The sequence below is a fragment of the Vulpes vulpes genome, chromosome 12 (assembly GCF_048418805.1).
Source record: "Vulpes vulpes isolate BD-2025 chromosome 12, VulVul3, whole genome shotgun sequence".
Classification (NCBI taxonomy): domain Eukaryota; kingdom Metazoa; phylum Chordata; class Mammalia; order Carnivora; family Canidae; genus Vulpes; species Vulpes vulpes.
The window spans coordinates 113,531,173-113,544,781 of NC_132791.1; the positions used below are offsets into that span (position 1 = coordinate 113,531,173).

Genomic DNA, 13,609 nt, shown 5'->3' on the forward strand with positions numbered 1-13,609 from the left:
ATAAAAAAAGTTTAAACCCTAGCAAAATTCTAAATTACTGTTAGTTCTATAGAGGTAAAAAGAATTGAAAACAGAATAATATATTCCAGTGCCCTTGCTACAGACTCGATTTCTTTTAATAAAAGCTTACTACCCAAGATTTCTGAAATTTCTGCTTTGAGGGATGATACAGTACATGGTATCAGACTAGCTCTCTCACTTGAGCTAGAAAAATTCAAGTAGGAAAAATTGGTCAAAATATAGGAAACAAATGTAGACTATGACCCTAAAAAAAAGGTAAAAATGAGATAAGCCCAATAATTGCTTTTGCTTTCTGACTAGAGACATATTACAGAATATAAAGCTAGAAGGGAGGTTCCTTAGCAAAGCAAAGAGTTTTGCTGGCTTGAGAAGACAAAGCCCCAAGTTTAGGGAGGCTGTAGTAGTTGGAATGTGCAAGTTGGAATACTTGAGAGAGCTATACCTAAAAAGAACTCCAGAAATTTGGAAAGGGCTCTCTTCAAGTTTGATATTAACCCTAAGCTGATGCATGCACATGGAGAGAGTATAAGAGGCTTGGTAAAGAAAAACAAGCAAGGAATAATCAATTACCAGGGAACTATGAACTGAGCAGCTACCAGAGCTCACATAGGACTGAGGGACTTTGAAATTCTTCCAAGAAATTGGAAGACTGGTCTTGACTGAAAGGCTGGTCTTGAGTGTATGAAGCCAAACACACTTGTCCTTGGATTTAAAAAAGATTGGTTGCAAGCAGATATGAGGGATGTGGATATGTACATAAACATATTTCATGACGCCTTTGACATACAATATGGAGTAGTGATTATCCGCTTAAAGGGTCTGGATATATCTCATCTTCAAGGACAAGATAGAAAATGGGAAAAGTGCTTTAAAAATGAAGAAATGGTAGTGCCTGGGTGGCTCAGTTGGAGTGTCTGCCTTCGCCTCAGGTCATGACCTCAAGGTCCTGGGATCGAACCCCACATTGGGCTCCATACTCAGCGGAGAGCCTGCTTAAAGATTCTCTCCCTCTGCCCCTCCCCCTACTTGTGCTTGCTCTCTGTCTCTCAAATAAAATCTCTAAAGAAAAAAATTTTTTAAAAATTCCAAGATCTTCCAAATTGGAAGATAAGTAAGACTTAAAGAATTCCACAGAGACTCCGAAAGGACATGCCTTAATAATAAGGCTAATATCACTCTAAAGTAAAGGCTCTAACATGACCCTAACTAAGCTCAAAAACAAACCTCAAATGACCAAGCTGATCCAGAAGTAAATTAGTTGCCTGTCATTAAAAAGCCCAACACTGTTTAAATAAAGGCAACAAAACCAGACATTCATCAAGTGGCATTAAATGTCTCACACTCAATCAAGAATTACTAGACATATAGAGAAGTAGAAAGATGAATCACTACACAGGAAGGAAATCAGACATTAGAAAGAGACCTAGAGGGGATCCCTGGGTGGCGCAGCGGTTTGGCGCCTGCCTTTGGCCCAGGGAGCGATCCTGGAGACCCGGGATCGAATCCCACGTCGGACTCCCGGTGCATGGAGCCTGCTTCTCCCTCTGCCTGTGTCTCTGCCTCTCTCTCTCTCTCTCTCTCTCTGTGTGACTATCATAAATAAATAAAAAATTTAAAAAAAAAGAAAGAGACCTAGAAACAACATATATGCTGAAATTGGCAGAAAATACTTTACAACAAATATCATAAATATGTTCAAGAATTTAAAGAAAAACATGAACACAATGGAAACTTCATGCTGTTTATAGGCATAAATCTAGAAAAGACTAATCAATAGTGTCAGAAGGCAGAGTAATGACTAGGGATGCTAATGGTAGATTGACTGGAATGGAGCTCCAGGAATTTTTTTTAGAATATTTTATAACTTGATTGGGGTGCTGATTATACTCAAACCTCATCAAAATGTACACATTAAATGGGTGCATTTTATTAGATATGTAAATTATATCTAAAAAGAAAGTTGATTCAAAATACTCAAAAAGGGGCATCTGGGTGGCTCAGTGGTTGAGCGTCTGCCTTTGGCTCAAGTCATGATCCCAGGATTCTGGGATCGAGTCCTACATCAGGGTCCCCCCAGGGAGCCTGCTTCTCCCTCTGCCTATGTCTCTCCCTCTCTCTCTCTGTGTCTCTCATGAATAAATAAATAAAATATTTTAAAAATAAATAAAATAAAATACTCAAAAGACAAATAAAAACAAGGATAGGAAAGAAAGTAGATGAGGGAATGAACAGGCCTAGATTGGTCACAAGTTAATGATTTATGGGGGTGAATTATGGCTACATGATAATTTGCTGTATTATTCAAAATTACCTATATTTTTTTAAAGGTTGGCTGTATATATTTTTTGAAAGGGAGAAGTAGACTGCCAGTTCTGTCAGAGGGAATATAATATTCGAGATGTGTTTTCTTTAGCCTCTCCTTAAGCCTTTTCTTTCTAAAAAATTATTTTTCTTTTTACATCCCCCGTTCTTATTTCATTCTTACTACCTTCTCATAGACATTCACTCTAAGTGCTCCACACCCTTGGATATTTATGTATCTTTGAAAAACAGCATTGCCTTTGGAATATATAGATTTTATATATATATTATTGTACAATAGATTTCATCTTGTTTCTTCTTTTTGTTTCACTCAGCACTATTTAGAAGCTATATGTATCTCTTCTTTATTGCTCTGACTGTTGAAAGGGTTTTACTTATTTATTCCCCTATGAGGGATGCCTCAATTGCCTCCTATTTCTCACTTTCTCTCTCTCTCTCTCTCTCTCTCTCTCACACACACACACACACACACACACACACACACAGGCAAAAAAATTCTTGCTCAAGTCCTCTGTATCTGTGTATTGGTTTTTCTGTGTAATTCCGGTAGCAGAATGGCTGAATCATAGACTATATGCATATTTAATTTCCACAAGTCCTTCCACCAAACTTTCAAATGGCTTCCAAAGTCTTCAAAACATACCATGCAGTTATTCTCTGCACCCATTTCTCTCTCTTGCTTCATTTCCTCTTCCTCTTCTCTTAATTTTCTCACATCAGGCCACACTAACATTGTCATTCCATAAACATTTCAGGCTTGCTCTCAAGTCAGGTTTTTGTGCCTATTGTTCCCTTTGCCTGGGACTCTCTCTCTCCTCCAGAATTACATGGTTCATCCCTCACAGGTCTCTGCTCAAATGTCTCCTTCTCAATGAAATCTTCCCTTGCCACCAAATTTAAAAATTTAACTGTTCCTTTTTCCTCTGGCCATCCCTGACCCCTTTATCCGGTCTTTCTTTACTCCATATGATTTATCACCATATGACATACCTTAATTTTACTTTTTAATTGTGTTTGTTGTCTTCTCTCATTACTAAACTATAAGCTTAATGAAGGCAAATGTTTTTACATGTGGAGGTGGCTACACTAAACAACAGATTATCATTGTAGGCAAAACAGCCTTCACTGAGCTCTGATAGAAATGTACAATCAGATGAATATCATTTTCATACCTGGTAATACATCCATTCTGCAGCCCATGGATCAAGGAGTAATCTTGATTTTATGTTTTATTATTTAAGAAACATATCTCATGAGGCTATAATTGCCATAGATAGTGATTCCTCTAATGGACCTGGGCAAAGTAGATTTAAATCCCTTCTGGAAAGGATTCACCATTCTAGATGCCATTAAGAACATTCCTGATTCGTGAGAAGAGGTCAAAATACCAACTTTAACAGGAGATTGGGAGAAGTTGATTGCAGCCCTCCTGGATAATTTTGAGGAGTTCAAGACTTCAGTGGAAGAAGTACCTGCAGATGTGGTGGAAATAAAAAGAGAACTAGATTCAGAAGCCATGGCTGAGGATGTAACTGAATTGTTATAGTCTCATGATAAAACTTGAACGGATGAAGACTTGTTTCTTATGGATGAGCAAAAAAAAAAAATGGTTTCTTGATATGAAATTTATTCCTGGTGAAGATGCTGTGAAGAGCTGCAGTGGCTTTACTGAAGTGACAGTAAAGGATCTAGAGTATTACCTTAACTTAGTTGATAAAGCTGTGGCAGGATTTGAAAGGATTGGCTCCAATTTTGTAAGAAGTTCTATTTAACCTAAACTCAACCTAAATTTAAACTTAATACCTTCTTCGAAAATTAACTCAAAATGGATCATATATGTAAATGCACCACATAAGATATAAAAGTTTTAGAAGAAAACATTGCAGAAAATCTTTATTCCTAAGGGGTAAGTAAAGAGTTCTTAGATGTGACACCAAGGCTATGATACATAAAAGAAAAAGTTAATAAATTGCATCTTATCAAAATTAAAAACATTTGTTCAATGAAAGACCCTGATAAGAGTATGAAAAAACATATCATAGACAAGGAGAAAATATTTGCAAATCATATATCCAACAAAGGTACCCAGGATATAAAAAGAACTCTCTAGACTCTATAGTGGGGTAACAAATAATCCAATTCAAAAATGAGCAAAATATTTGAACAGACTTCACCAGAGAAGACACATGGATGGCAAACACACAAAAAGATGTCTAATATCATTAATCATTAGAAAAGTGCAAATTGAAGCTCCATTAAGATATCACTACACTATTAGGATATAAAAAATAAAAGAATACTTATAATGATAATATGGATAATAAAATATTGATAATACCAAGTACTAGTAGAATAACTGCATCTCTCATACGTTTCTGGTGAAGCTACTAGAAAATTTGGCGGTTTCTTACAAAGTTAAACATAAATTGAAAGTATGAACCAGGAGTCATATTCTTGGGTATTTATCCTAGAGAAATGAAAATTTATGTTCACACAAAAACCTATATGCAAATGTTTATAGCAGTTTTATTCATAATAGTCTCAAATTGGAAATAATCCAAATTTACTTGAACAGTTGAATGGGTAAAGAAACTGGTACGTTTCATATCATGGAATACTACTCAGCAAAAAAGAACACACTATTGATACATGCAATAACTTGCATGGAACTCAAAGGTATTATGCTTATGGCTGGGGGGAGCTAATATCATGATTTATGCACTCTACAATTTCATTTATATAATATTCTCAAAATGACAGAAATCCTAGCTCAACCACTGGTGGTTGTTGGGGACATTAAGGAGTAACATGAGGGGATTTCATTGTGGTGATGGAATAGTTCTGTAGCCTGAGTGTGGTGATTGTCCATCAAATATAGATATATGATAAAATTTCATAAAACTATACATCAAAAAATTTTTGAAGAAAAAGCATCCAAATGAAGAAATCCAAATAAGATCTGTTCTCAAGTAGGAGCGCCTGGGTGGCTCAGTCAGTTAAAGGTCAGACTCTTCATTTCAGTTCAGGTCATGATCTCAGGGTCATGGGATCAAGCCCTGGGTCTGGCTCCACACTCAATAGGAAGTCTGCTACTCTCTCTCTCTCTTTTTCCCTCTCCCTCTCAGCACCACCACCCCCCCATACAATCTCCCTCTCTAAAATAAATAAGTCTTAAAAAAAAAATCTGCTCTCGAGTAATAGTATTGTACTAATGTCAATTTCCTGTTTTTTTTTATAGTGGACTGGGATTCTATCAGATGTTCTCATTGGGAAAAGCTGGGTGAAGGGTACACAGGAGATTTCTCTACTATTTTTGCAACTTCTCATGAATCTAAAAATATTTCAAATGAAAAGTAACAACAAAAATACATTTTAAGATATTTTTGACTTCTGTTTTCTGCCATCTACTTCCCATTCTCTTTATCATAATAGACTTGTGTACTTTATATTCTTTAATTACCATTTTGGTGAGGTATGAGTGGTAGTGCTAAATATTTGTATGCATTCTGCCATATTTAATCAGCAGTCCCTCTATTCTAGTGTATTTCTTTCTTATTCTTTAAATAGCTGTTCTAGAGAGTTCATGGACTAGTGTTGTGCTAATTGTGTTTTGAAATGACAATATCTATACTTTTATTTCTGTCAAAGATCATCATTATGGCCACTATTTATCCAAACTAGAAAAACAATAAATGAGGTTAGATCAAATTTCCTTCATTTTATTGTTCTTAATATACTTTCTTATTGAAATATACAGAAAAATATACATGTAAGCATGTAATTGATGACTTTTCACAGAGTGAATACACTCATATAACCATTGCTTGGATCAAGAAATCAAATATTCCTAGTACCCAGAATCTCCTCTTTCGCTTTCTCTGTATCATCAGTGCCCTCGTCAAAGAGGACTCTCATTATAGAGATGAGGAAATTCTAGCTAAGAAAGATGAAGAGTTTTGCCTAAGCAAACATAATTGGCAGAGCTTGAGTTCAAATCTAGATCTCCTAAAGACTAGGGCTTTTTTCAAATCAGCAATCTTTCTCCAAAATTAGCTGTATTTTTATACATCATAAGACTTCCTCCCAAAGTTAATGCCCATTTTTCATTTATATTGAAGACATTTTTAAGGATCAGCAAATGCAATCAGGTAAATGGCCATTTGGTCTCCTTGCCATACCTAGACACTTAATAAATTAAAACTACATTCATTCATTCATTCATTCATTCATTCAGTAGCATGTTCTATGAGAAGGATAAAGAATTAAACAGCCCCTACTCACCAAGTAATTGCAAAAAACCACTGACTTTAATTTAAAGTAGAACGATGTGATTAAATAAAAATATGGAATCTCCCCCTTTCCATTTATCCTCTACATGGCTGACAAAATAATCTTTCTAAAACACTAATTTAATCATACCTCCACCCAAAGACCTTTTCTCTCTTTTCCCATCACATAATTGCCTACAGGATAAATTCCACATTCCTTTGTCTGGCATCTATCTGACCCTTACAGGACTCCAGAGGTAGAGTCCATTACTCTCTCCCTCACTCCCAAAAGTGTTGAAACAAGATATACCTGGATTTGAATGGCAAATCTATCCTTTCCTAAATGTTTGGCCTTGAGCAAATGGTTTAACCACTCCCAATTTCTGTGCCCATATTTACAAACTAGAGATAAAATTTCTTCTCAGAGTCTATAAGGTAAAAGGAAATAATGTAGACAATGTACTTTGCCCAGCACTTAGTGATCATTTCATGAGTGGTATGTTGGATATTGTATGCTGAGCTGCTTGCAATTCCCAACTATTTCTTCTGTTTAGGGTGTTCTTCTCGGCCTCTACCTCTCATACTTTTTTCCCCTTGGTTAATTTCTACCTAAAAAAGTAACCCTTAGGTTTTGGCGGTCCCAGCGAGAAGCCTCAATGGTGAGGCTCCATATTTAAGAGAAAGAGGAGAGTTTAGTAAGATCTGGAGCACAGAGCTGGAGCTCATGATGTTCTTGCTGAGGATTCAATCCTGTGCGAGCTCTGAAAATACCAGATAATAGATTTTTTTTTGAAAGGTAGATGTGGATATACACCCACATCTGGAAAGAGAAAAGCACAGGGCTTTCCGAAGCAAGGAATTAAGCTGGTATTTGTATTTGTATTATGGTGATTGGCTTTACCTTCTCGTTTTGCATAATCTCTTTTTCAATGGCGAGGAGTGTAATTTCCCTTCAGTTCATAGAATCGTACTTGGAGAGGACAGAGAGGAAGTCTCTGCATTTTGTGAAAGAGAAAATTGCCGGCACCCTTTTGTTCCCTTAGGCAGGATTTGGATGGATTACTCATACTTAAAAAGGAAGGCGGCTTTTAACCTTAAAAAAAAAAAAATGAATGAAAGAAAAAAGAAAGAAAGAAAGAAAGAAAGAAAGAAAGAAAGAAAGAAAGAAAAGAAGAAAAAGAAAACTCCTTGCATTAATACAATGCATTGACATGTTACTAAATCTAAGGAATTTTGAAGGATAAATTCCCAGACTTTATCCAAAACATGAAACAAATTCTTCAAACACAAGCTGCCAAGCTCATCAACTTGTTCGGATCCCTGCAACTTTGGTCTCACCAAACTGCTCTCTTAGCTCCTTGATTGGCTGCTTAACCCTTCCAGGCTGATTGGGGTGGTGGGCTGGGAGGGGAAGGTCTGGAGGGGGCTGTTCAACAAGCTCAGAGCACAGGCCTCTCTTGGAAGATCAGACTTCTGGAATCGATTTGGGTCCAGAATTGCATTACCCAAGGAATGTGGAGTATGCACAGTCCTTGATGGCTTGTGAACCACACTTCCTGAAGCTGGCCACTAGCCAGAGCTAAGGCCATCAGCATCTTAAAAATGAATTCTTTATGAGACAAAGAACAATCCGCCTAATTTCTGAAATCACTGACATGGAAAGCTTGTCTGTAAGTAACCTAAAGCTTGGTAGACATTTAGACTCCTTTGTATTTCTAGTATATGGGGGATCAAATGTCACCCCAAAATGTCTTTTCCTTTCTACAGGCAAACATTGTAAGGCCTTGAATAGCTGGGGATTGCATCTTGCTGAAACTTAACTGCTTTACCCAGAAGTCTGTGTCTCTGTCAATAATATTGTTCAAAACTACTCAAAAGACAGGACAGACAGGCCTAAATGTCGTAAAGAGAGAAAAAGAGGAGTAATGATTCTGTCTCTCCAAGAACTAAAAGTCTAGTGGGCAAGATGAGACATATATCTATAAAGGATGCTTAAAAAACTCCAAATGAAGCAGTAGTTTGGAGAGGCATCCTGCAGAGTCTTTGGAGGAAAGAGTGGGCTTTGGAGACATGACTAAAGGCAAGAACACCCAGGTGCTGAGAAAAGTTAGGGACACAGGCTCCAAAACAGGAGTAAACAAAATTAGCCATGGGTCTGCCTGGGTGGAATAGAGAAATCCTAGACTGACAGTATAGTGGTATTGTCATGGCATCGAGGGAGGAAAGGGTGGTAAACAGAGAGTCCTGTAGGAGCTCAGCTTTGCTTTATTTCTGCACATAGGGATGCCTGGGTGGCTCAGTGGTTGAATGCCTGCCTTTGGCTCAGGTTGTGATCGTGGGGTCCTGGGATCAAGTCCCGCATCGGGCTCCCTGCAGGGAGCCTGCTTCTCCCTCTGTTCATTTCTCTGCCTCTCTCTGTGTCTCTCATGAATAAATAAATAAATAAATAAATAAATAAATAAATAAATAAAATCTTTAAAAAATATTTCTGCACATAGATCATAATTATTTTAGTTATGTTCTTACTGTCAATTTAAGCAAGGAATATTTTTACTTGCTATTGGTCAGATTATCTTCTTTCATTTCTATCTCTTGTTTGGACCATTCCTTTCAACGTCAGACTTACTGCCCCTGAAAACGTGCTATTGGCCCATAAAAATCTCTCTGGCTCTCAAATTCTACACTACCATATAAGTCACCACATGAAGTAGTTGTCTTTTATCCAAGGAGGGAAGTACAACTTTTGATTTGGGTGACGCATGCATGGGCCTTCTGTTCCAGTAATTGTACAATTAATTCTCTAGATCTCTGCAGGCAAATCTGACGATGTTATTCCCCCACTACCAAAGCACAAAAATTTATATAATAGTGATAATGACACTTTACCATCAACATACATTTTCACATATATGTTCTACCAAATTCCCTTTTCTACTTATGAAGGAGTCTTAGAAAAATCTACCTGAAAGGGAAATGTCTTATAGTTCTTAGTGTCAGAAGTACACCCCTATTAGGCCCGTTCTTCATCATATCAATAATAAAAAGTAACATTCTCAAAATGTATTGAGATTCTAGTGAGGCCAATATTTCTAAGTAAACCCCTAATATTGATCCCAATGAATTGAATCACACCAATTACATAGAACCTAGAGCTAGCCTGAGGGAATCATTCCAAATTGAATGAATTTTTCATGAAGTATTTTTTTAAATTTCTGCCTTCTAAAATAACACAAGGATTGCCATTTTTTACCCTATTTATAAACAGATTTTAACCAATAAAATTAAATTAGCTTGAGTATAAATTCTTTGAGGATATAGAAAATGTCTGGAATAGTCCTTTGGTGAACAGATTAAAGAATAAGTGAATGAATGCATGACTTTTTTAAAGAAGAGAAGACTCTTCATTAGTCAAGGATGGGCCAAACAATATGAAATTGCTGAGGATGGTAATAAATAAAACTGATTAAATCACTTGGTGTATCTTAAGGTGCTATTAACATGACTGCTGTAGAAAATCATTAGTTGACTTGATCAGAAAATTAAGGTGATTGTACTTGTTATCATCATGGATTCCTGCAAAGCGATCCAACTTTCTACTGAACAGTACATTCCAGGGCTTTCGAAGACCTCAACAATTCACATGTCTCCCCAGCAGGGAGACCCCCTTAAAGATACTCTGGTAGTCTGTGTGTTTCCATGGAAGAAACAAAGGTTCAAGGAAGTGCAAGGACTTGACCAATGTCACACGTTTGTAGCAGAGCATGAAGGGTGTCCTTCCTCCAACCTAGCTAATGCTCCCTTTACTGCACCATGGCTCCATGCTATGAACTCACAGGAAGGAGGAACAGCCAGACCAAGGAAAACTGATGAGCGCAGGATGCTAGACTCAAAAGGGCTATGAAGCAAATGCTGAGCTGGCTGTAATTATTCAGAAGCAACTGAGCAGTTCCTGAGGGATGTTAAATTAGGGTACAAGAGCCAGGAGACTGAAATCCAGGTGAAGTAAAATTCAGGAAAAGCTTTGTGGGGAAAACCTAGAGACGGAATATGGCTTGAGTCCGGTCGGTAACCTCAACTACTATGAGGATCTGCCCAAATGCAACAATGCCAGAGGAATTTGAGTTTCTTCTGCAGTTGGCTGAGACAAGGATAAAGTGGCTCATGAGATCTTCATAGCAAACATTACTAAGGGAGACGCCATCATTTCCAGGGATGCCAGAGCAAAAATAAAACCGAGGACCGCAGAGAAATGACAGGGTGCTCAGATCCAAGCAGAACAAAAGGGCAGAGACTCGCCAGGAGTTGTTTTAAAAGAAAAATATCCTCACCCTAATGTCAAGGAGAGAAAAATCACAAAGAAGAGAAAAGAGGTCATGTTAAGATTTATCTTGACGCGTTACCATGGCAGATAAAGGCAAGGTAGCAAAGAGTACTGCGCACGAGAGGATTAAACAGCTTCCATAGCATTAAAAAATGGGGCTGAAGTGGAATGTGAGGGGAAGACTTTCTATCTCAAGGGAAGTTTGGGAGCTAGCATGTCTGAATATCCCATGAGGAAGCAGTATTCCAAGGAGTGAGGTCAGCAGAACAAGGACCACTCAGTATGGTCGCCTCACCCACACTCCTGGATAGAAAAATTAAAATTCAAAATGCTGAATGGCATGGCAGCAAAACATAATAGCCCGAAGGAGAGAAACGAGGCTTCTTCAGAAGTTGAAATGAACTAAACCTGGCAGATGGGCCCTCTTGCTTCAACCACACAGTGGTGGAATTGGCAAAGGTCAACAAATTGTAGTCATTCTGGAGCCAGGGCTGACCAGTTTGGCTTAAATGGCTCAGTAACAGTATGGCTGCCTTGTGTATCGATGCAGCTTTGATTAATTATCTAGATGTTTGGGCTACGTCAGATAAAATATTTGGAGAATTAGAAAAATCAAAATAATTGACAATATTATATTTTTCTTTGAGCTTCTGCCAAATGCATTGGCATCATTATCTTGACAGTCAAGGAAGAAAAGTATGATGAATGTAAATATCTAGTAAAAATAAAACAAAAAGTTTCTTTTTAAAAAAACAAAAAACTTGAGGTTATACTATGAGCTGAAGTTATGGCTATCCATTCAAGGGTAAAATGAAGTGTTATACTTAAGGCGTTACATGAGAAATCTCCTTGAACTTACCTTAATGCAATCTCATCTCTCTGATTTATTAGAAACAGACATATTGAAGCAAATGAGCATATACATGATTCAGAAGGAATGATTCTGGCTTTATTCTTTATGTAGGAAGTGGTGCAGAGCTTACGATTTGAAGTCAAATGGACTGCGTGCTCTTGCGTGTCCAAAGATCAATTGTTTAACTTCTCTGAACCACAATGTACACATCTTTAAAAATGGGGTGAAAAATAGTAGGACTTTATAAGATTATTATAAGCATTAGCTGTGATCACACATACAACATACAGTCCAGTGCGTGGGACACAATAGGTGCTCAGTAAACGCTACCTATGACATAAATAAGGTTTGACTGAATTGAGGAAGGGCACCAAGACATCCAGATGGGTTATTCTTGTTTGTTTGTTTTTAACTCTGGAGTATTATGCAGGAGATCTTTCCATTTATAGAGCACCGACCTACCTCACCTCTAAGAACTACACCAATCCTTAAGTTCCAAATGTCAATTATTTCATAATTAGGTATCTGAAGTCATCATTTGCCTTTTGTTATCAGTTGTCCAATTATCATTAATTTGCCAAGAGAGGATACCCAGCAAGTGCCAAACCAAGTGTAAGGCCATTATAGCCATGACAGTGAAGGAGAATGATTGATGAAGAGTGGTCACTGCGTACAGGTCGCAAATGCACATATCAAGATGTACTATATACATAAATAATGATTCTGTGCCTGGCAGTGTGCATGCATTATCTCATTTAAACCCCTTGACTCTGAGCTATATATTCTCATTATCTCCATTTCACAGAAAATGAAATTTAGGCTTAAAGAGATTTTAAAAATTTACCTCAAGTTATATATAGCTAGAAAGTGGCACAATCCAATCATGAAATGGGCAAAAGACATGAAGAGAAATCTCACAGAGGAAGACATGGACATGGCCAACATGCACATGAGAAAATGCTCTGCATCACTTGCCATCAGGGAAATACAAATCAAAACCACAATGAGATACCACCTCACACCAGTGAGAATGGGGAAAATTAACAAGGCAGGAAACAACAAATGTTGGAGAGGATGCGGAGAAAAGGGAACCCTCTTACACTGTTGGTGGGAATGTGAACTGGTGCAGCCACTCTGGAAAACTGTGTGGAGGTTCCTCAAAGAGTTAAAAATAGACCTGCCCTACGACCCAGCAATTGCACTGTTGGGGATTTACCCCAAAGATTCAGATGCAATGAAACGTCGGGACACCTGCACCCCGATGTTTCTATCAGCAATGGCCACAATAGCCAAACTGTGGAAGGAGCCTCGGTGTCCATCGAAAGATGAATGGATAAAGAAGATGTGGTTTATGTATACAATGGAATATTACTCAGCAATTAGAAACGACAAATACATACACTGTGTATGTTCTCATTCATTTGGGGAATATAAATAATAGTGAAAGGGAATATAAAGGAAGGGAGAAGAAATGTTGGGAAATATCAGGAAGGGAGACAGAACATAAAGACTCCTAACTCGGGGAAACGAACTAGGGGTGGTGGAAGGGGGGAGGAGGGCGGGTGTTGGAGGGGAATGGGTGACGGGCACTGAGGTGGACACTTGACGGGATGAGCACTGGGTGTTTTTCTGTATGTTGGTAAATTGAACACCAATAAAAATTAATTAAAAAAAAAAAAAGAAAGAAAGTGGCACAAACCCAGACTACCAAACCTGTGTTTCACCATTCCACTACCTATCTATCATGCTTCCTCCTCTAGTCTCTTAACAAATGCCATGTTGCCTTTTTCTTCTTTTTTTAAAATTAATCTATACGGTATTACC

At 37.7% G+C, this 13,609-nt stretch overlaps 1 long non-coding RNA gene across 1 annotated transcript in view; it reads right to left on the reverse strand.

Moving 5' to 3' along the window:
- Positions 1-1,585: 1,585 nt before the first annotated feature.
- Positions 1,586-13,609, reverse strand: part of LOC140594686 (uncharacterized) — a 44,051-nt gene continuing 32,027 nt past the window's right edge. Inside the window, exon 4 of the long non-coding RNA XR_011995793.1 lies at positions 1,586-3,815. This is a non-coding gene — a long non-coding RNA (uncharacterized lncRNA). The remainder of the gene's footprint in view (positions 3,816-13,609) is intronic.